This window comes from Nuphar pumila, chromosome 4, assembly GCF_984573655.1.
Source record: "Nuphar pumila chromosome 4, dmNupPumi1.hap1.1, whole genome shotgun sequence".
Classification (NCBI taxonomy): domain Eukaryota; kingdom Viridiplantae; phylum Streptophyta; class Magnoliopsida; order Nymphaeales; family Nymphaeaceae; genus Nuphar; species Nuphar pumila.
In genome coordinates, this window is record NC_143252.1 from 6,495,236 (window position 1) to 6,517,189 (window position 21,954).

The 21,954-nt window shown below is 39.5% G+C and overlaps 1 pseudogene across 1 annotated transcript; it reads right to left on the bottom strand.

Annotated features, from left to right (window-relative positions):
* Positions 1-5,158: 5,158 nt before the first annotated feature.
* On the bottom strand, positions 5,159-7,070 carry LOC149839192 (bZIP transcription factor 53 pseudogene; annotated as a pseudogene). The gene is made up of 2 exons (XR_016431312.1): positions 6,939-7,070; positions 5,159-6,103 (listed from the first exon to the last, which is right to left on the bottom strand). The product of XR_016431312.1 is annotated as a bZIP transcription factor 53 pseudogene (transcript).
* Positions 7,071-21,954: the final 14,884 nt, after the last annotated feature.

The following is a 21,954-nucleotide window of genomic DNA, read 5'->3' on the forward strand; positions in this document are numbered from 1 at the left end:
TTGTTGCCAAAGGGTACACGCAAACTCAAGGGGTGGATTATGAGGAGACATTTGCGGTGGTGGCAAAAATGAATATGGTGCCTATACTTATCTCCATTGCTTGCAATTATAATTGGTCGTTGTCTCAATTGGATGTTAAGAATGCTTTTCTACAAGGTGATTTACATGAAGAGGTATATATGAGATTGCTCCCTAGGACATCCCCAAGAGTTTTCAAACATGGTGTGCAGACTTAAGAAGTCAATATATAGGTTAAAGCAGTCACCACATGCATGACATTTGAAATTAAGCAAGGCTCTTGAGGAAAACAACTTTATTAGAAGTAAAGCCAACAATTCTCTATTTATTTATAAAAATGGAGATGATGTGGTTTTAATGCTTATTTATGTAGATGATATGATCATCATGGGTAGTAATGACAGCTATATAAAGGCTACCAAGGAGTTGCTTAAAAAATTATTTGATATAAAGGATTTGGGAAGGTTGAGATACTTTTTAGGGATTGAATTTGCTCATTCAAAAAATTCCACCCAGTCTTCTCGACTCAGCTCTCAGCGGCCTCTGGGTCGGCCTTCACAGAAAAAGTGGGTGGATCCAACTTCGGGAATTTCTCATATGTGACATTATTAGGGTTTGGAGTAACCTTGCCCGGTTAGACACATGTGGGTGTCGACACCGCCTGCACCTGTATGTGTGCAGTCATGATCTTCGTCAAAGTGTGGAGGGCATTCATCATGAAGTCCCTCTGCTTCTGCCAGTCAGTGTGAGCTACAGGGGTCGAAGTCGAGGCTCTCGTATGTTGATACATCTACAACATGAAAAAAAATTTAAAGGTCCAACCTTGATTGGTCCTACCCTCTTAGGATTGATCTCAAATACCATGACATTAATATAATCATATTACCATTCCTAATGTACATTAAAAGGAATTCACATTCAGCCATACTAGCATATCATCACAAGAATTTAAACATTCTTAACAATATCAAATAGCCTTACCAGTGATCGAGACTGCTTTAGAGCATGGGGCTTGACTTGCTGACATTTTAGACAGGGCTTAATTACCAAAGAGAAAATTTTGGTATAAAAAAGTGGCATTAGTGGATGCTGAATTCCCTAATGTTCCGACATTAGATGCTGAACTCTAATATTTTGATGGATGGTGCTGAATCCTGGAGTTAGTCGAGGGTCAAGTAGGAAACCCTATATTAAGATACAAATTGTGTGTTAAGCTACAACTGGGGACCCAACTTGTACTCTGGAATTTGTTGTGTCCATTTTGAGTATCCGTGGGTGTTAATGAAAGTGAAATTAAATATTATGTGCATTTAATAGAGACATGCATACGAAAAAAAAAACTCTGACATAATAAGTTATTCATGCATGTATATTAAAATCATGAATATTCTTGTTATGCATTAGATCATGCATATTTACTTATTCTCTTGTACTAAATTAATGATTGCATGATATTTGCTTCCTAATGCATGATAAATGTTTTCCTATTGCTTAATAGTGATCTGTATTGTTTAATAATTGTTCTCTCTTATATAAATAAATAATTAAATTATAAATTTATTATATTTGCATTCCTCTAAATTGTTGTATGAATCTTATTTATATTCTCTTACTTATTTAATTCATTAAAAAGACTCGTATGCAGGATCTTTGATTTTGACGTCCTACATTTTGTGTTTTTCACAGTTTCTAAGCCCTAGTGATGGAACCAGCTGCGAGGGCTACAAGACTGCTTGACAATTTTTACTTTGAGACAGAGTTGCTCCATTTTGGTTTTCATGTTATTGATTTATTGTTATTGGGCACAATAATTTGAATGAATAAAGCTGAGTTGGTTTGAGTGATGGTAATGTAAGATCCCTCATAGTTATGGTTGGTGGTTTGGATTGTAAGACCTCAAGTCTTTGGGAATTGTTTTTGCAAATATTTTTTTAAAAAAAAAATCACCTTTTTTTAGGTATGAGTTGGGGTTGTTACATTTTTAATGAGTTTGAATCCAATGGTTTCCTGGTACACGCCCAAAAATATCATGATAATTCCAACTCTTAAGATTAATTAATAGCAACAAGTGAGAAAATAAGCAAGAAATTTTCCTTGCAACAAATATTGTTGATACTCTGAAAGTAACATGATTTTAACATGGCTTTCAGTAGCTAATATTTTATGTGATATTTGAAGAAAAAAACACCTATATGGAAAATATCATGTTTTTAATGCAATTTTAAGTTTTAACTCGTTATTGAAACTATGAAAAAAATACACACACGTATACAAGATCTCAAGAAAATTGGTTCTTTTGAAAATATAACAAAAAATTTCCATGAACAAGATTTGCAACCATGATCCTGATAAAGAGTGAACTTTTTTTTATGTTTACACTCAGAAACTACCACCAAGATCAGAGAACTAGTCGCGCTGGCTCTGTCTATCGTACTTACGGTCACTGTCCTCGCACCGTAAAACTCCGTGGGCTTACCCAATGCCCCAAGGGAAGATTAAGAGTGACCTGCTCTTATAGAATAGTGATTAAGAGTGACCTGCTCTTATACAAGATCTCAAGAAAATTGGATCTTTTGAAAATATCACAAAATTTTCCCAAGAACAAGGTTTGCAACAGTGATCCTGATTAATAGTGAACTTTTTTTTTATATTTACATGCAGAAACTGTCACCAAGATCAGAGACTTAGCTGCGCTGGCTCTGCCTGTCGTACTTATGATCACTGTCCTCGCAGCATAAAACTCCGTGGGCATACCCAGTGCCCTCGGGGAAGATTAAGAGGGACCTGCTCTTGTAGAATAGTCATTTCCCTCCAATGTATTGACATAATCAACCAACACCAAAAATATACATTATCAACAATAAGTGGAAATTAAGCACCAAACATATTAACAAGTACAACCAAGATGATAAGAACACATTGTGGAAGCCAAAAGACGAGTTGCACTTATATTGATTAATATTCTGATTTAAATAAAGGTGATCGGGCCATGGTAAAAAATTACAAAGTACTTGGGGCACACAAAACAAAGAAAATGCCTACTTGTGCAGTGATTTTTGTGTAAAACACAAAACATAGAAACCCGATATGTGCTAAGCAATTTGCTGCGCTTTATGTGCCCGTATATATATTTATACAACTAGCTATACTATTGGGTTTTGAACCTGCAACGTTCCAACACAAAGCGACATGCACTAGCTGCTCCTACCAGACAAGTGGGTAGGGATGGCAATGAACCGGGGCGGGTGCGAGGGACAAGGTTTATCCCTGTCATCATCCCTGCACGGCTTTTGATTTTAACCTCCAACCCCGGTCCATTCTTCGTTTCATGTTCTTCATCGCCCGTCTAAACGAGGTGGGGGTGGGGTTCCCCAAGAAATGAGAGTTCGCACAGCTCGTTAGAGGAAGGAGAGATAAGAGAGGAGAGGAAGGGTTTTATGTTTGGATTAGGAATATATATATATATATATAAGATTTTATAAAATGTATAAAAGTATAATAGGAATTTTCTTAACAGGGATCGGGGACTGGATAGAGCGGGGCAGGGCCCGTTTCCCCCAGTTCCACTGCCCTTCCTAGTGGCCCAACTACTTTGTAAAACACAAAACCCAGAAATTTGTTATACTTGCAGTGATGATCGGTGTAAAACACAAAACACAGAAAATCGCTAAATGCAGAGTGATTTTCTCTGTTTTATGTAGCCCGAGTACTTCTTAAAGTATTTGGGCTCGATCACTGGATCTGCTCTGGTTTGGAGAGGTGGTATGTTGGAAGAATTGATGGAAAAGTCATGGAAGGAATTCAAGAAAAAATGGATATGAAAGGAATTAAGAAAAAATGGTTTCAAAAGGAACCAAAATCGGTCCCAAAGAAGGGATTTGGCAATTCTCTCCTCTTTGAGAAGGAAACCAAAACCAAGATTTGGAAGGAATTCGCTGATGTGTATTTGTCTCCTGTTTTCACGATTCCACAAATTCTTTTTCCTCAAACAAGCTAATGTAGGAATTGAAAACCTTGACCCAGCGTAATAAATTGGATTACCTCTGATTTCTCCCCCACATCACACTTTCCAAACAGACCCTAAGAATAGATCTAATAAAAGCCACACAATACATCCAAGGAATCCATCTGACGTACTTTAATTTTAATATTTACATGGAGAAACCGCCCTCAGGATCAAAGACCTAGCCGTGCTAGCTCTGCCTGCCGTACTTGCAGAGAGAGCCGATTCAGGCCAATTAGCAAGGTATCGTCCCAAAATCGATTCACAACAAACTGATTCAGCTTATTTTTTTAATAATTTTGAAAAGGGTTTAAAATAGTTTCAATATTGTTAAAAATTGGCCAATTCAGCTCGATTCGGTCGGGAGTCTGAATCAGCCGATTCTTTGAATCGTTTTGAAAAAACAATTCAAACCGGATATCCATTCTGACAACATTGATCAACGATATATCATCACCAAGAAACAGCTATGGAGAATTGAACATAATCCAGTACACCAGATTGCACCATTCTGAACAGAAATAAAAACATGAACCCCATTGCATATGCAACAAATTGGGTTGTCAATACTATATCATGAACAGAAACTGCTGTGGATTAAACTGCTATGGAGAATTGAACATAATCCAGTACACCAATTTGCACCATTCTGAACACAAATAAAAACATGAACCCCATTGCATATGCAACAAATTGGGTTGTCAATACTATATCATGAACAGAAACTGTTGTGGATTAAACTGCTATGGAGAATTCAACATAATCCAGTACCCCAATTAGCACCATTCTGAGCACAAACAAAAGCATGAACCCAATTGCATATGCCATAAATAGGGTTGTCAACAACATATAATGAACAAGAAACTGCTCCAATTGATAAAAAAAAACACCCTTATCCACATTTCCATATACCATCCATGCTCTCTCCTTGACAAGATAAGATGACTTCCTCGCAAGGATGTGCAACCTTTATCAGAAAGTTGCCTATATTGTTCATAAAACTTTTTGACCATTGTGGTGTTGCAACAAACTAAGGATGATGAACAACTAAGTGTTTCTCCATTTGTAAGCTTGCTCATCGAATTCAACTGCTATGGATAATTCAACATAATCCAGTACTCCAATTTTCACCATTCTGAACACAAACAGAAACATAAACCCCATTGCAATTGCCATAAACAGTCATAACATCAGATTAGAGTTTACATTCTCATTTCTTACATCAAGACCATGACAAAGAGAACACCAAAAGGGAATGGGAGGAGACAAGCAGTACCTAACTAGAAGACACCAAGCTGACAACACAAGTAACAAGATTTCTCTCTCAAGCATCAAACCTTCAGTACTGAAACACATCGGCAGATGCGAAAATGGGCTGGGATGGACAAGGCAGCTGCCATGGCTTCAAAAGTGGGTCCGGAATTTCCGGGATATCCATGGCCAGCCCACTGAAATCTTCCAGAAAATGAAGCACAGAGTTCAGGTACTGGAGCCTTTCAGTCAGCTCCTTCACCTGAGCACTCAATACAGAATTCTCGCCTTCGATCCCTTGATATTGCTGTGATGTTGCATTTATCCTTGATATCATCTGGTTGTTTTCAGCCTGGAGCAGGGTCACTTGGTTTAACAGATCATCCAAGTGCTGGTGCTTCCTCATCCTTGACCGCCTAGCCGACTCCCGATTCGATATCATCCGTTTCCGTTTCCTCTCATCGACAACACTGCGAGGATCGCCTTCCGATCCAGAACTGTGATGTACATTACTCGCCCCTTGCGCGGGCGGGGAGGCTGCAGCCGTTGGTGCATCCATGGCTTTGAATTGGAAACGGGCAGACATCGAATAAATTTCGAAAAATTGCAGATAATAATGGACAAGATTTATTGCAAGATCAGTAGGTACAAGGGAAAACTCGGGCTAGATCGCGGAAACTTGGTTCATGAGAAGACGTAGAACCAGTAGAGGAAGACAACAGAGAATGACTGAACCAGATGAACCCTTCGGATGCGATTAGGGAGGCTCATAAAGCCGAGAAGGAAGATGCTGCTGTATAGATTGTTCCAGGAAACATCAAGAAACCTGCTCTGCATAGTGGAATCAAAGACACAACATAAAGGTAAATCAATCTCCAAGTTCTACAGATCTTGAAATGCAGAAGCAAATCTCACAAGACATGCAAACAACTCTGAAACAAGAGCAGACATCAACAACCATGTCTGCGGACATTTGCATTCCTTATTTTCCAATGGATTTACATGTTTCGTTAATGGAAATTGTTTCGGGTCGTTCGCCATTCCAGAATTATGGTTTAGGCAGTTCATATTAGAAACGTGGTTTCTCAGATGAAAGATCTACCAGGTAAAAGGAAAAATCAGAAACAGAAACTACAGTCAAGATGGTGACCAGGGATGACGCAATTCCCAATATCAAACCAACCAAAAGAAACTATGCATTTGAAAGAAAAAAGAATGCAACCAACAATAAGAAATCAATATGGAAACCAGATTATGCATCTAATAGACGGACCCACAAAGAGAAACCAATATTATAGAGACAGAAATCCAGAAAAAAAAAAACATAAAATCCCATCAAAGAAAAAGCATCAAATCCAGAGATCCAACAGGAAAAAACTAAAGATATCACTAAAAGAACCCAGCGAACCTGGTAAAACAAGGCCCACCAACAAAAACCAAAAAATAACATGAGTATTTCAAGATCCATGGAGCCAAGCTATTAAAACCCAAAATGGGTTTTGTTCTTAAGCAAAATCCAAAAACCACCACCATCAAAACCAGAAGAAGGAAAGTAAAGAATGATTAAAAAAAAAACCTTTGAATTGGGTTTTTTTCCCGTGCCAAACACAAAACAAACAAACAGAACCACAAAAACCAACAACCAAAGAAAGAGAGGGAAACTCGCCTGAAGATAAACCAACAAACCAAAAACACCAAGAAGAAGAAGGAAAAGAAGAAGAGGGTGTCAAAATTTGTGGCAAGGAGATAAAGATGAAGGAAAGAAGGTCACAAAGGTTGCAAGAACCTCAATTTATATAGATGAAGGGGAGGTTGGAACTTTATCTTTTAATAAAGATAAATGGGTATAGTTTGGAAGCATCCAGGGAATCTACCCACTGATGGTGGCTGACAACTGTATTTATTTAATGAGGAAAGTGAAAGAAAACCGTGCCCAACTTTCCTACAACCTTCTAGAAAGGCGTGCAATTTTGTATAAACTTTTTATGATTTTTTGTGTTTTGAGAAGATTATTTTATGAATTATAAGAAAGATTGGCAATATGGATCAGCCTGAAAACAACGGGAGGAAAAGGCCTCTGGTATACTAAAACCTTTTTTCACTTTTATCTTTGATAATGTTAAATTGGCCACCAAATTTTTAGTTCAAATTAATATTCCCGACATAGTTTTCTGTTTTTTTCAAATTACTCTCCAATCAACCGGTGCCAAAGGCTCGATTCTCGAAGCCGGTTCGGACCCAGTGGGTCTGAACAAGGATCCGACTTTGAGATGCAGGTGCCAGTCTGGACGTGGTTCGATCGGATCTGCCAAATGAAAAATCATAACCAAATACTATAAGGATTATATGAACCAGACCCAATCCATACCCAGAAAAATAACATTTTTATTTATTTAATTTTACATTAAAAAAACATAGGTTTTAATCGGAACTTGGGTTGGGTCAGGGTATGATATAAGATTTAGCAAACCATACCCGGCTCCATGTACTATTCAGATCCGATCCAGATTCTAATCAGACCCACCTTTTTATCCCGATACCCTGATATTGTATGGTTTGATAAGGGTCCGGTCTGGGTCAACCCAACCCATTGATACCCCTACAAAATAGGGATGTCAATATATTGGATACATTCGATATCCACCCTAATTCTGAATCCGATTAATCTGATTCGGTTAAGAAATCTAAATCTGATTGATAATTGGATTTGGATTTATTTTAGTATTTCATAATCAAATTCGACTTGAATCCGAAAAGTAATGGGATTGAACAGATCCGAATGTACATTCAGATCCTACAACAAGAATCCATATAAAAAATAAAAAACAAAAAACATGTAGGACTGGAATTGGATATCCGACCATATCCCATTTGTTTGCAGCCTTATCTACTATTAACGTACCAGGAAATTCAGAAACGCCAAGATCCCTATTTGGCAGTTTTCAGGAAATCAGTGGCCCATATCAGAAAATTATAAAAAAGTGAGGGTTGTTATTGTTATAGGAATTTCCCCTATTAATTTGGGTGGAATGTCAAACAATTTTTCCCTTCCATGAGTGGAAAGCTTTATAGTTTTCCAGCTTTATAGTTGTTGAATATACAGAAAAAATATCTACAATGTTTCACTTATTTTTAAAATATCACAATATTATCATCATATTTAAGGATGGCAGTGGAGGGAGGGGAAACAGGCCCTGCCCCACCTCACTCTGTTTGTGCAGGGGATGAAAGACATAAAAACAGGGATGAAGGTTAAAATCAAAAGTCATGCAGAGATGGAGGCGGGGATGAACTTAGGCTTTCTCTTGCCTCGCCCCGATCCCCGCCTTGCCCCGTCCTCAATCCTTCTTTAAGAATGGCAATGGACCAAGAGAAAATGGGGCTCCATCTCACCTCACCCCGTTTGGATCGGGAATGGAGGACATAAAACGGGGATTGAGGTTAAAATTAAAACCCATGCAGGAATGAAGGCGGGGATGGAGGGCAGGATTTTGAGATCCCCAGCCCCACCCCGGTCCACTGTCATCCCTGATCATACTAACAGGTTTACTATTTTTCATTTTTTTGTTATGTTTTTGTATTGTTTGAAAACTTTAAATTATTGACGCTTGTGATAATGGTTGCAACCCAATGAATAAACAATTTGGTGTGAATCTGGGTGCAATCAAAAGTTTGGAATTCTGTTGCTACATACTAATCACAATGACCAAGTGATATGATGTCACATCAGAAGGCCACACTGATTTTTTTTCATGAACTAAATATATCTAAATAAAAATTATAATATACCTCCCAAATATCCTAAAAGCATTTAAAATAGAGTTTACCAAGTTAATAACAGATTCTTAATAAGTTAAGAATATAATATTTCAAATAGAGTAGTAATTTAATATGTTTAATATGGCATTTGAAGAGGATGCATCTCATTAATAAGGACCAGTTTCCCGGCTTAAACCATTAAAAAAACAAAAGGAATGATATGCCTTTATTCAAACCAATGTTGTCATTATCGGTATCGGCCCTAAATGGTTTGGCCGATACCGATTCTCAAGTGAATTGTTCTTAATCAGCAAAAAAAAATTAAAAAATATTTTCGTATCAATCAAAACATGGCCCATGTTAAAACCATAAAAATAATATTAAAAAAATAACTTTAACCATTTTTATGTTTGTTAAAAAATAACTGATTCAGGTTAGTATCGTATCGATTTTCGGCTTATAGGCACCGATTCTGACAACATTGATTCGAACTAAAGTTAATGAGATGCAAAGAGTTCAAAACCCATGGGGGTGTCCCTTTCCCCAAAATCGAAATTGGGTGTACTCTCCGATAGGCAAGGGGAGCGCCTCAAGGGTTTTAATTTTATCAACCAGAAGCATGTCAATGTGGGGTCCGTGACGGGGGAGTTTTCTTTGACCTTGCCCACCAAAAAAGAAAAAGTTTATAGTGACTTTTTTTTTTATTAATTTTTGGTATTTTACATTAGTTTTTAACTTATAGAATATCCGTCTAAAAGGATACAAAGATTTTTTTTTCTCCAATAAAATTGAGGGATAACCTTCATGTGATTTGAATATGAGATTGTTTTGTTATGACAAAGAAAAAAACCCAGGTAGAGCCCCACAACCACCCTTTCTTATGTGTCCCACCTCTTGTCGCGCTAGTGGAGTTTGAGACTCCTTATGATAATGCAACTAGGGATGGCAGTGGACCTGAGATGAAGGGCATGAAATGGGATAGAGGCGGGGGTGAAGGTTAAAATCTATCCCCATGCGGGGATGGAGGCAGGATGGACTTACACTTTCCCCTGCCCTGCCCCATTTCCATCCCAATCTCCGCCCCACCCTGTCCTTAATCCTTCAAGGGATGACTATAGACCGAGGGGAAACGGGCCCCGCCCAGCCTCGCCCCCGTTTGGACCAGGGATGGAGAAGAACATTTATCATTCAACATTACCAAAATACATCCAACCGAATATTGGATGAGAGAGGAACATAAGAGTAAGACAGCCACCATCTAGATGGTGACGGTGCACAGTTCAGAGTACAAGTAGATCCAAACCCCCGTCTCTACTATGTAATTTAAGAGTCAGATACACATCAAACATAACCCGCTGACGTAGCCTTCCAAAATTGAATTTGATGCCCCTGAAAAAGATATCGTTTCTTTCGGTCCATATCACCCACCATGCTGAAAACAACCATACCCGCCACAATAATCTCCCTTTTTTTTTGTTTCGTAAACTCATGGAAAATTGAATTTGGACCAGGGATGGAGGCAGGGCAGGGGTGGAGACCTTGTCCCCCGCTCCCGCCCCAGTCCATTGCCATCCCTAAATGCAACCAAACCATCCACTATCTCATTTAACACGAGATTCTTAGCTTAGACAAGCTTGACTCACACCAAACTTAGGGTGGGAAGGTTGTGTGTCTCCATCCTACCCATTGGTCAAGCTCTTAAGAGGTCATTTGATCTCTTAGACATTTTTATGTTAACAAAAAATTTGTTCGGTCCTTTTTTACTAAAAGGAAACTTTTTGATTTGTTCGACTTAAAATAAAAATAATTTTTTTTTCTCAATGGTGTACATAAAGACATTTTTTAAAAGATTTGCCTCAGGAAGTTCTCTCGATGTTTGATAAGTTTTGGAAAAAGGGGGTTGAGGTCGCATGTACTTAAAAAAAAAAACTTCTCTGTTTCAACAATTTTCATTTAAATCAAATGACATTTTTTACTATCACATTACTTTCATAGAACAAGGTCTACCATTCCACTGCCCAAAGGGGGGTTGGGCCTAGTGGGTTGGCTGCTAGACAGGCAGTCTAAGTTCGATTCAAACCGGCAATGTCTGCGCAAGTCAATGCATAGCATAGGCCCCGGGGCAGGGGTGCTAGCCTCGGAGTTTTACGCTGCCGGCACAACGACCTAGGTATGGTAGGCTGAGCCAGCATGACCAGGTCTTCCTGTGGGGTGCGGTTTCTTCAAGTTATCAATCCAAAGAAAAAAGGTATTTGGTTTCACTGCACTTGTTAGAAGGCTATTCATACATGTTCTTTTTTTGTTGGTTAGGCCAAGGAAAAACCACTTATCATCGACTACACACCAGCAAACCTTACACTGGTAAAATCCTTGAGGTTTCTCTTATAGTAGACCCTAGTCTAGACCCGAAAATCTAGTTCCACCTGGGTCCGAACCAAAACTGACCCGTTGACACCCCTACTTGTGGCTGACCAGAACCTGGTTTCCCCCCACCAAAAAAAAAACACAGATCGTTGAACTGAACTCGTAAAAATCTATCAACTGATAAAGGCAAATAATTATATTTAACTTAATGACTTCTTTTATCTCTAAACTTGAGTATAGGTGGGGTCAGGGGTTTTGAACTTTGATTACGGCAACCTATCCTTCATCAATTAGCATGACATGCTAACCATCCATCCATCCATGTGATTATTTTTCTATTATGTTGAAAAACTGCATTAAAAGCATGTTGAAATTTGGTCCCTTCAAAATTGAATGGGATGCAACTACTTGTTGGGTTGTGGTTGCCGACTCGTTGGGCCCATGTGCAACCCTTATGACCAGGCACCTTAATTTATTGGCCACCGTGCATCTTTGAGATGGATGGCCACCAATCTTGTTACATGGCCATATACAGCTATTCATATGAAATAGTGTCCATGAGAAAGATTATAATATCCGTGAAACCAGTTTTTTAATTCATTTTTCTTGTGGCCTACTTAAGTTTTGGCATTTCTTATAATTTTTCTTCAATGCCAAGTAGGGATGGCAGTGAACCGGGGCGGACTACCCCATCCCGTCTCAAAATTTCTCCCCTCCATCCCCACACGAGTTTTGATTTTAACCTCCATTCTCACCTCTATCCCGGTTTCATGTCCTCCATCCCGGTCCAAACGGCGCAAGGCGGGGCGAGGCTCCGTTTCTCTCGGGTCCACTGCCATCCCCGTTTCATGTCCTCCATCCCCGGTTCTTTCTTAATTATAAAATAATTAACTTGAGTAGTTTCTTTTTAGGCAATGAACTTGAGTAGTTGAGTTAGAATGGGAAAGGCCAACTTAGGAACTAATTGCAGGTGTAAATAAATGTGGTATGTATATTTGAATGTCAAAACTTTTGGGTACGCAACTTAATATGAAAAAAAATTGGGGTGTCTATTTGTAAATAACCCCGAAGTCTATTCCCGTAACACCACTTATGCCACCGTAAGTGCAAAGAAGAGCTGTCAATGGGTTGGATCCCCGTCGGTATTCAAACCAACCTAAACCTAATTTTTCGACCCGAATACTATTCAGGTCAATAGGAACACAACCCAAATAAGGTACGGATCAGGTTGAATTGTGATTTTTGTTAGATAATCTGCCTGATCTAACTGGAGCATTTGATATATATATATATATATATATATATATATATATATATATATATATATATATATATATATATACAATATTACTCTAAGAAATCGCATCCGGGATCTAAGACAAGGTTGCACTGGCTCAGCCTGCCACTATGGTCGTTGTTCCGGTGGCATAAAACTCTAAGGCTAGGACCTTCGCCACCAGTATATGTATTTGGGGTGATAACTAAAAATGCTTTAAACCAATGTTGTCACTATAGGTGTTTATGATAAGTATTGTATTGGCAAAAAAATCGATACGCAACACCCTTGAATCGGCCATTTATTTAATAAATGTAAAGAATATTAAAATTGATTTTTTAATATTATTTTAATGATTTTAATATGTGTCATGTTCTGATTGACATGTAATATTTTTTGGCCGATACAGAACGATTTTGGAATAAATAGATAGTTATCCCATCACCACTAGAATTATTAAGCAGTTAAGCTTAAAATTCCTTCCCTATTGCATCTTCATTATACTATAATTAACATTGTTATCCCCTTAATTGATAATTAGGCTGTCTCATTAATTTACCAAAGTCCAAGGAGTTATTATATTCTTGGTGCAGCTGTTCTTTCCTTAGTCCACAGTTCATCATGTTGGCACAATTTCTGGATGCTCCAATAATTGATCAACTTAGACAGGTGAAAGGAATGATCATAAGCTTGAGTTAATTATACACTATTGAGTGTTGAAGAAACTTAGACCCTGTTTGGATTCTGGGAATTGGGATAAGAGTTGATGCATTTGGCAAAAAGTTGGTCAAACTACCAGGTGGCTGTTTGTAAACTGGCAACTGGGATGGGAGTTAATGCATTTGGGATGGGAAGTGGCATTGTATTTACACTAAAGCATAAAGCATAGAATTGACATATACCATTTCTAGCTGCCAAATCCAGGATATTTGGCAGCTTCCACTTCCATCCCAAATAAAAAGCATGCAACAAATAAACTAATTGGTTTTTTTCTTTTTTAATTAAATCATAGTTTTGGTTTGGACTTAGATTCTGATGATCATGGCATTGTTTTGGGTTTAAACTGCACTCAAAGGTAGGGCATTTCCCATTGATATAGGAACTTTTGCACTAGAAACAATGGCCCGTTGGAATGTAAAATATATCTCTTCTCACCATCCTCGAAGTATATGAGACAAATCTATGCATTTCTATGAGGGTCGTATTATATGATTACGATTCTACCAGATGTGTTTTTTTTCGTTCCGTCAAAAATCAATTTTACGGTATAGATGCTTATGACCTCCCCCTCTATGCCTTGCGGTAATGATTCCTCTGACATTACAACCTTTACCACAATGACGCTGTCCATAGATCAAATTTGTTCATGGATTGAATTTCACTTGACTGTCTACAGCTCCTTTGCATGTGCTAAGGTGTTCATGGTGTAAAACTTGATGAGTACTCCTTCCTAGCTGCCAAGCATAATTCCCTGTTAAGTTTGTCCTTGTGGCAAAAGGCGCGCACCGGTCGACAGCTTTAGAAAAAAAAACTTTCTTTACCATGTTCAATGGTTTCGAACTTGTGACATCCCGTCAACTTTGAGACGTTGAAGGGCCGGGGCATTTGAGAGAACTGTGTAAAACAGGCATGCTTGAACGCTGTTGGTTGAGCAGAGGTATTCTTGACAAGTTGAGTTTTTGTCCCAAGTGTTCCTCTCTTTTTTTTTGTCATAGGTGTTTCAAACACCACTACCCCAAGCTGAGGACTGGAACACCACGAAACACCTGCGGAACGCGTGGGATACCGTGTTCCAGGTGTCCCACACATCCGCTGTATGTGTTGGATACGTGGAACACAGACTGCAGCGACTTGGGGACGCTGCTGTCCCCACAATCAAATGCCCCTTGAAGAGCCACCCCATGGGCCAGATTAGCTTAACTTTTGAAATCATGGGGCACCAACAAATACCCATGTCCTACACATAGAATGACTCCATTAAACTTTGAAAGTGGCATTACAAAGTTATGGTGTGGGTTCCCAATTCACAAGACAGTTAGAAAGCCAACGGATAAGAACATTATCCTTGAGGCACAAGAGACTACCCAGAGGTCAAAGAAGGCTAGTAACTGGTGAGCTCCAATTAGGGGTATCAATGTGTTGGGTTTGACTAGAACCCTACCTGAAACAAACACTATAGGGTCAGGGTTTGGTGATAAATAAGAAGACCAGATTAGAATCCGGGTCGGACCTAATTGACACTCCTAGCTCCAATAGAGCCTTGGGGCTACCACCACCTTAAACGTTCATATAAGAAATAAGATCGACTAAACAAAAGACAAGCAATGGCATTGGCACTAAACCAAATTTCGTACTTTACAAAACGGTGAAAATCATATACAAGCTGGAACACACGATCAACAACACCGTTTGTTAGATGATCTTTTGGACCATTGTTTTAGTGTTTTTTTAATGGAGTGGCAAAGAGAATGTATCTGTAAAAAGCGCCTGGGCAGCCCTTATTTTTCTTTTCTTTTCTTTTCTCTTTTATTATGCAAAAAAATGGCACATGGGGTCGGAAACCTAATTGCGCTAACCATAATCTGCCGTACCTATAGTTTATTTTTTTATTTATAACCCGAAGAAACCTCACCCAGCACAAAGACCTGATCGGCTCAGCCTGCCATACCTACGGTCATCGTGCCAGCAGCATCAAACTCCGAGGCTAGAAACTCTGCCCTCGGGGCCTATGCTACGTGTTGGCTTGCGTAGAGGGGCGACGCCCATGAAAATGAAACCTTGACTGCCCGTCTAGCTGCCAAGGTGCCACCCCACTATGCCAACCCCCTTGGGACTACCTATAGTTGTTCACCGAATAGCATAAAACTCCGTGGGCGCGCCTCAACTCCCAAAGAACCATCTACTTTCCCTCGGTGGGGAGAGATCTCCTCACCATGAGCCGTAGACCATGCAAACGATGGTCAAGAATAGCCCTTTCTTGTCTAGCATCAGCAATTTGGGGATATGGTGTCATTCCATGTGCGTGGTTCATTCAACACAACACTTTATGCCCTAATACTAAATTTGTGTGGCAGGAGCAGTTAGTGCACATCACCTTGTGTTGAGACATTGCAAGTTCGAATCCCTATGGTATAGTTGTATAACTGGTAGGAGTCCGCCTAACCCCAGCTTTCTTTGTAGAAAAAGAAAATGCAGGTTCCACTCTTGGTGGATGAGCGCGTGCCTGGTGGGTTCCATAAGGGCTTGAGGGTCAGTGACACTACAAGAAAATACGTTGTTAGCGACAGACGTTAGCGACGAAATTTTTCCGTCGCTAGTTAGCGACGGATTAGCGAGCGACAAACATTTGTCGCTATAATTAATGAATCTTATGAAAATAGCGACGGAAGATAGTCCATCGCCTAGTCCGTCGCTAATTAGCGACGGATGTTGCGACGTACTGTTTTGTCTTTACGATCGCACCATTTACCGACGACGTTCGCGACAGAATCTAGTCTGTCGCTAAATAGCGACGGATGTGGCGACGAAATATCATCTGTCGCTATTTTTGTAAATTTGATTTTACGTTGGCTTAGCGACAGAATTAATCTGTCGCTAAGTCGTCGCTAACTTTTGAATAACCCTAATCCCAGGCAGCTTTTCCTTTTCTTCTTTCGCTGCTCCCGCCGTTCGCCGGTCCCGGTCTCGCCGTTCGCCTGTCCCACCGTCCGCCGGTCCCACCGTTCGCCGCCCAGAGAAAGGTAAAGGACGCCCCCATGTCGTTTCCGGCAGGGGGTTAACCCCCGTTTTCACGCAAGGGGTTAACCCCCTCCAGGTTCACGCAGGGGGTTAACCCCTTGTAATTTTCGACAGGGGGTTAACCGCCGTTTTCACGCAGGGGGTTAACCCCCTGCCATTTTCGGCAGGGGGTTAACCCCCTCCCGGTTCACGCAGAGGGTTAACCCCCTGCCGTTTCCGGCAAGGGGTTAACCCCTGTTTTCACGGAGGGGGTTAACCCCCTGTCGGAAAACGCAGGGGATTAACCCCCTGCGTCCCCTGCCGTTTCCTGTAGGGGGTTAACCCCCTTCTTTCCGGAAGGGGGTTAACCCCCGCGTTTTTCGACAGGGGGGTAACCCCTGCGTTTTCCGGCGGGGGGTTAACCCTCGCGTTTTCCGGCGGGGGGTTAACCCTCGCGTTTTCCGGCAGGGGGTTAACCCCCTTCGTTTCTTGCAGAGGGCTAACCCCCTGCGTTTTCCGGCAGGGGACTCTTGCCCCATGCCTTTCCGGGCAGGGGGTCGACCCGGGCAGGGGGTCGACCTCGGCAGGGGGTTAACCACCTGCCGTAACAGGCTGGGGGTCGACCCGCTGCCCGAACAGGGGGTCAGTTAACTCCCTACGTTCTGTAAGGGGGTTAACCCCCTATGTTCCGTAAGGGGGTCGACCCCCTGCCGGAACAGCATGGGAGTCGACCCCTTGCCAGAACAATTTTTTTTCGTGGTGACTTCATTTTAAAACAGTGTTTTTTTTTTCATATTTTTCAACGGAACTCGCTTGTGCCCCGCCATCCGTGGTAAGTGACAAAAACAATGCAAATCGGGTAAATACCCGTGGTGAGTAAGTGATACAAGCGCATCACATGTTATTTAATTTATTGAATGTAACACTTTATTGTTCACACACTCACTTAGTTGTTGATATCTAGAACTGCTTTGTTGGAGTTCGGAGATCATGCTGAGCATGATTTTAATGTATGAATATGGAAGTGTTCTTATTTTTGGAGTACGGAGTTCATGCTAGGCATGGTAGTAGTTAGTGGGATATTGAAGTGTGTTTGCTGCAGAGACATGTTTGACATTTGTTTGATATGAATTATTTCGATGTATTGCAATGTTTGATGTAATTGTATCCAATGCTTGCATGTAGTTACTTTACATTTGATTATGTCTTCCATGTGAAATTGTATACTGAAAGCATGCTTCAAATTAATGTATCGTGTCATGAATAGTTTGCACATGAAAGTATTAAGTTATCAATGCATGCATCATAATTCTTGTGATTGTATGACATCATATATTGCATGATAAATTTGATATTTTCTTCATCATAGCATTCTGATGGTTCTCTTTTAACTGGTTAGGATACTATTCGTAACATCATACGACAAAATGATTGCAAACCGTGAATGGATGTACCGTAGGATAGTGGACAATGAGTTATCGCATAAATATATGGATGGTGTTGACAATTTTATTGAATTTGCAACGGCAAGTGTCAGTACAGTAGATCACACAGGTCGGATTAGGTGTCCCTGCAAGATTTGTAAGAATAATCGATTTGTAGAACTTCATGGTGTTAGACATCACCTATACAGGAAGGGTTTTGTAAGTGATTATCAGAACTGGACGTTTCATGGAGAAGAATTTAGAAATGATTTTGATAAACGGGTGAATGTGGTGCACGATAATCCATATACGAATTTGATATTTGATACCGCAGGAACAAAACTGGGTTCTGCTATGAGTTCTAGTGATGTAAGAACTGTCGTAGATGAAGAATCATCAAACGATGCAGCTAGTAGATTTTATGATTTACTTAGAGATGTTGATGAGCCACTTTGCAACGGTTGTGAGAGTCACACTATCTTGTTTGCAGTTCTTCAACTAATGGATTTGAAGTCTGAGTATAATTTGAGTCAATCATGTTTTGACCGTTTGTGCATGATTGTGAAGAGTATGTTGCCCAAAGATGAGAAATTGCCACAAAATTTATATTGTGCGAAAGTTATGGTCAACGCTCTAGGTATGGGTTACAAAAAGATTGATGCTTGTCCAAATCACTGCATGTTGTATTTCAAGGAGCAGGAAAACAATATATCATGCCTGTCATGTGGGCATCCTCGGTTCAAGCCAAAGACAAGAGGCAATGGTAGCACGAGATCAAAGGAAGTTTCATACAAGTCACTCCGCTATTTTCCTATCACTCTTAGATTGCAGCGATTGTATATGTCTTCAAAGACAGCTAAACACATGAGATGACATGCAAGTAAAGTTCGACACAATGAAAACAAGATCACGCATCATGTTGACGCTGAAGCTTGGAAGCACTTTGATTGTACTCATCAGAACTTCGCAATGGAAGTGCGAAATGTTAGACTCGGTCTATGTACAGATGGATTTAATCCATTTGAGGGTAGATCAACTCCATACTCATGCTGGCCTGTATTTGTAACTCCATACAACCTTCCACCGAGCTTGTGTATGAAACATCCAAATCTTTTCTTGTCTCTGTTGATCCCTGGTCCAACCTCACTTGGCCAAAATCTTGATGTATATTTAAGGCCATTGATTGATGAACTAAAAGTACTGTGGGATGACGGTGTTACCACGTATGATGCCCACAAAAAACAAAATTTCAATATGAAGGTCGTTGTTCTATGGACAATCAGTGACTTCCCTGCATATGGTATGTTATCTGGTTGAAGCACACATGGGAGGTTGGCTTGTCCGTACTGCATGGAGGATTTCAAAGCTTTTAGATTGAGGCATGAAAGGAAGCCTTGCTGGTTTGAGTGCCATCGTCGATTTCTACCCAGCGATCATCCGTTCCGACGACAAAAGAATGCGTTTAAAGCATGCACAACTGAAACAGAAGGTACATCCTCAAGATTGTCCGGCATAGAGATTCTAAGAAGATTGCGATGCTTTCCAGATGTATTAACAGATGCTCGCAGTCCTACACCCTTCTGTAGATTTGGGAAGGATCACAATTGGACGAAGAAATCTATTTTTTGAGAACTACCGTATCGGCCGACCCTATTGATACGACATAATTTGGATGTGATGCATGTAGAGAAAAATGTGTTTGATAATGTGTTCAATATTAAAGAAAAAACGAAGGATAATCCGAAGGGCCGTATGGATTTAAAATTAATATGTAAAAGACCAGAATTGGAACTCAAAGAGTATAATGGCAAAGTACTGAAACCAAAGGCAAAGTACGTGCTCGGACCTGATCAAATAAAACATGTATGTCAATGGTTGAAAGAACTGAGATTTCCAGATGGATATGTCTCTAACATTGCTCGAGCTGTGAAGATTGACGATGGACAGTTATATAGGTTGAAGAGCCATGATTGGCATATCTTTATGCAACGATTGATACCCCTAACATTCTATGATATGTTAGACAAACCTATATGGGGGGTATTGTCTGAGTTGAGCGGATTTTTCAGAACATTGTGCGCATCGGAGGTTGTTGTATCAGATGTAAAGAATCTCGAGGACTCTGTCATCACCACTGTTTGTCTGCTAGAAAAGATATTTCCGCCAGCATTTTTCGATGTTATGGAACATTTGATCATACATCTGCCATATGAACTAAGGGTTGGTGGCCCTGTGCAATATCGATGGATGTACCCATTTGAAAGGTATATGTTTTTTTATATTTGTCTCTTTAATGACAGATATTTAAAATTTAAAATGTATATTCTTGTCAGATGCATGTTCGACCTAAAAAAAAGGGTTCGTAATAAAGCAAGAGTAGAAGGTTCTATTTGTGAGGCGTACACTTTAGAAGAGATTTCAAATTTCTCATCTATGTACTTCGAACCTCATATTCCAACATGTTACACATGCACGCCCCATAACAATGATGGAGAACAAGTAACTGTAGCTGACAAGCTGTCGATATTTCAACCACTTGGGCATGCATTTGGTAGTTGTCGATCAAGGCTATTGACAGATCGAGAGCAAGATGCAGCACACATCTATATTCTTTTTAATTGCTCAGCGATCGACCCATACATCGAGTAAGTATATGTATATGCAACTCAAATATAAATCCTTTTATGTTCTATATGTGGATACATGACTCGGTAATATAAGTATTTGTGGTTTGCAGACGATTTGGTCTGAAGTTACAAAGCGAAGTTTCACATCTCACTGATGTAAAAGTACAAAAAAGAACGTGAAACTAAGTTTGTGGAGTGGTTGAAACAGTTGGTAAAGAAGCTAACATAAATTTTGTACTTATAAACAACACTAAGTTACTTAATTGATCATGATCACAATCATTGTTTATGTCTGTGCGTAGGTTCGCCATGGTGATGTTAAAGATCAAGGAATATGTGATTTAGAAAATGGTCCGACCAAAGTTGTGCAATGCTACAACGGGTATATCGTAAATGGTTATCGATTCCATACAAAAGACTACGGTATAAACAAATCAACGATAAATAGTGGCGTGTGTGTCAAGGGTAGCAGCTACGGTGAAAATGAATATGATTACTAGATGTTATAGAGGAAATAATGGAGTTGACTTACTTAGGCATGAATAACATGGTTACGATATTCAAGTGTCATTGGTTTGATCCAACTGCAACAAGACTCGACAAAGCTTCAGGCATTGTGGAGGTGAATCATAAATCCAGGTTTGGAACATATGAACCATTCATATTAGCTTCGCAAGCTCAACAAGTTTATTATACTTCATATCCGAGTATAAAAAAGTCAGATAGAAATGAATGGTGGGCAGTTTGCAAGGTGAAGTCCAAACTATACCCCGAGTATGATCAGTTACAGGAAGATGAGTTAGCTGAAGACAGCGATTACTATCAATCAGATGATGTCTATGACTTCGTTTATGATCACGATGTTGCGCATGATATGCATATCATATCTCCATTGGCTGATGAAACAATTATAGAGGAATGTGATCTAAATGATGTACCAAGTGGATGGGCAAACAATGAAGAAGAAGAAGAAGAAGAAGAGGAAGAAGAAAGTCAAACTAGTGACGAGAAAGAATTCTCAAGTTAGTGAGCAAAATCTTATACTATAAACCTCTATTTAAATGCATTGCAGTACTTGATGTGAGTTGTATTGCAATACTTGGTGTGAATGATTAAAAATTTTATTTGAATGTATTGTAATACTTGATACGAATGATTCGAATGCATTGCAATACTTGGTGTGAATGATTAAAAATTTTACTTGAATGTATTGTAATACTTGATACGAATGATTCGAATGCATTGCAATACTTGATTTGAATTATTTGAATGTATTGTAATACTTGATGCAAATGCATGAGTTGTATTGCAACACTTGATGTGAATGATTAAAAATTTTATTTGAATGTATTGTGATACTTGATACGAATGATTTGAATGCATTGTAATACTTGATGTGAATGATTTGAATGTATTGTAATACTTGATACGAATGATTCGAATGCATTGCAATACTTGATGTGAATGATTTCAATTATATGAATGTATTATAATTTATGCAACGAATGATTTGAA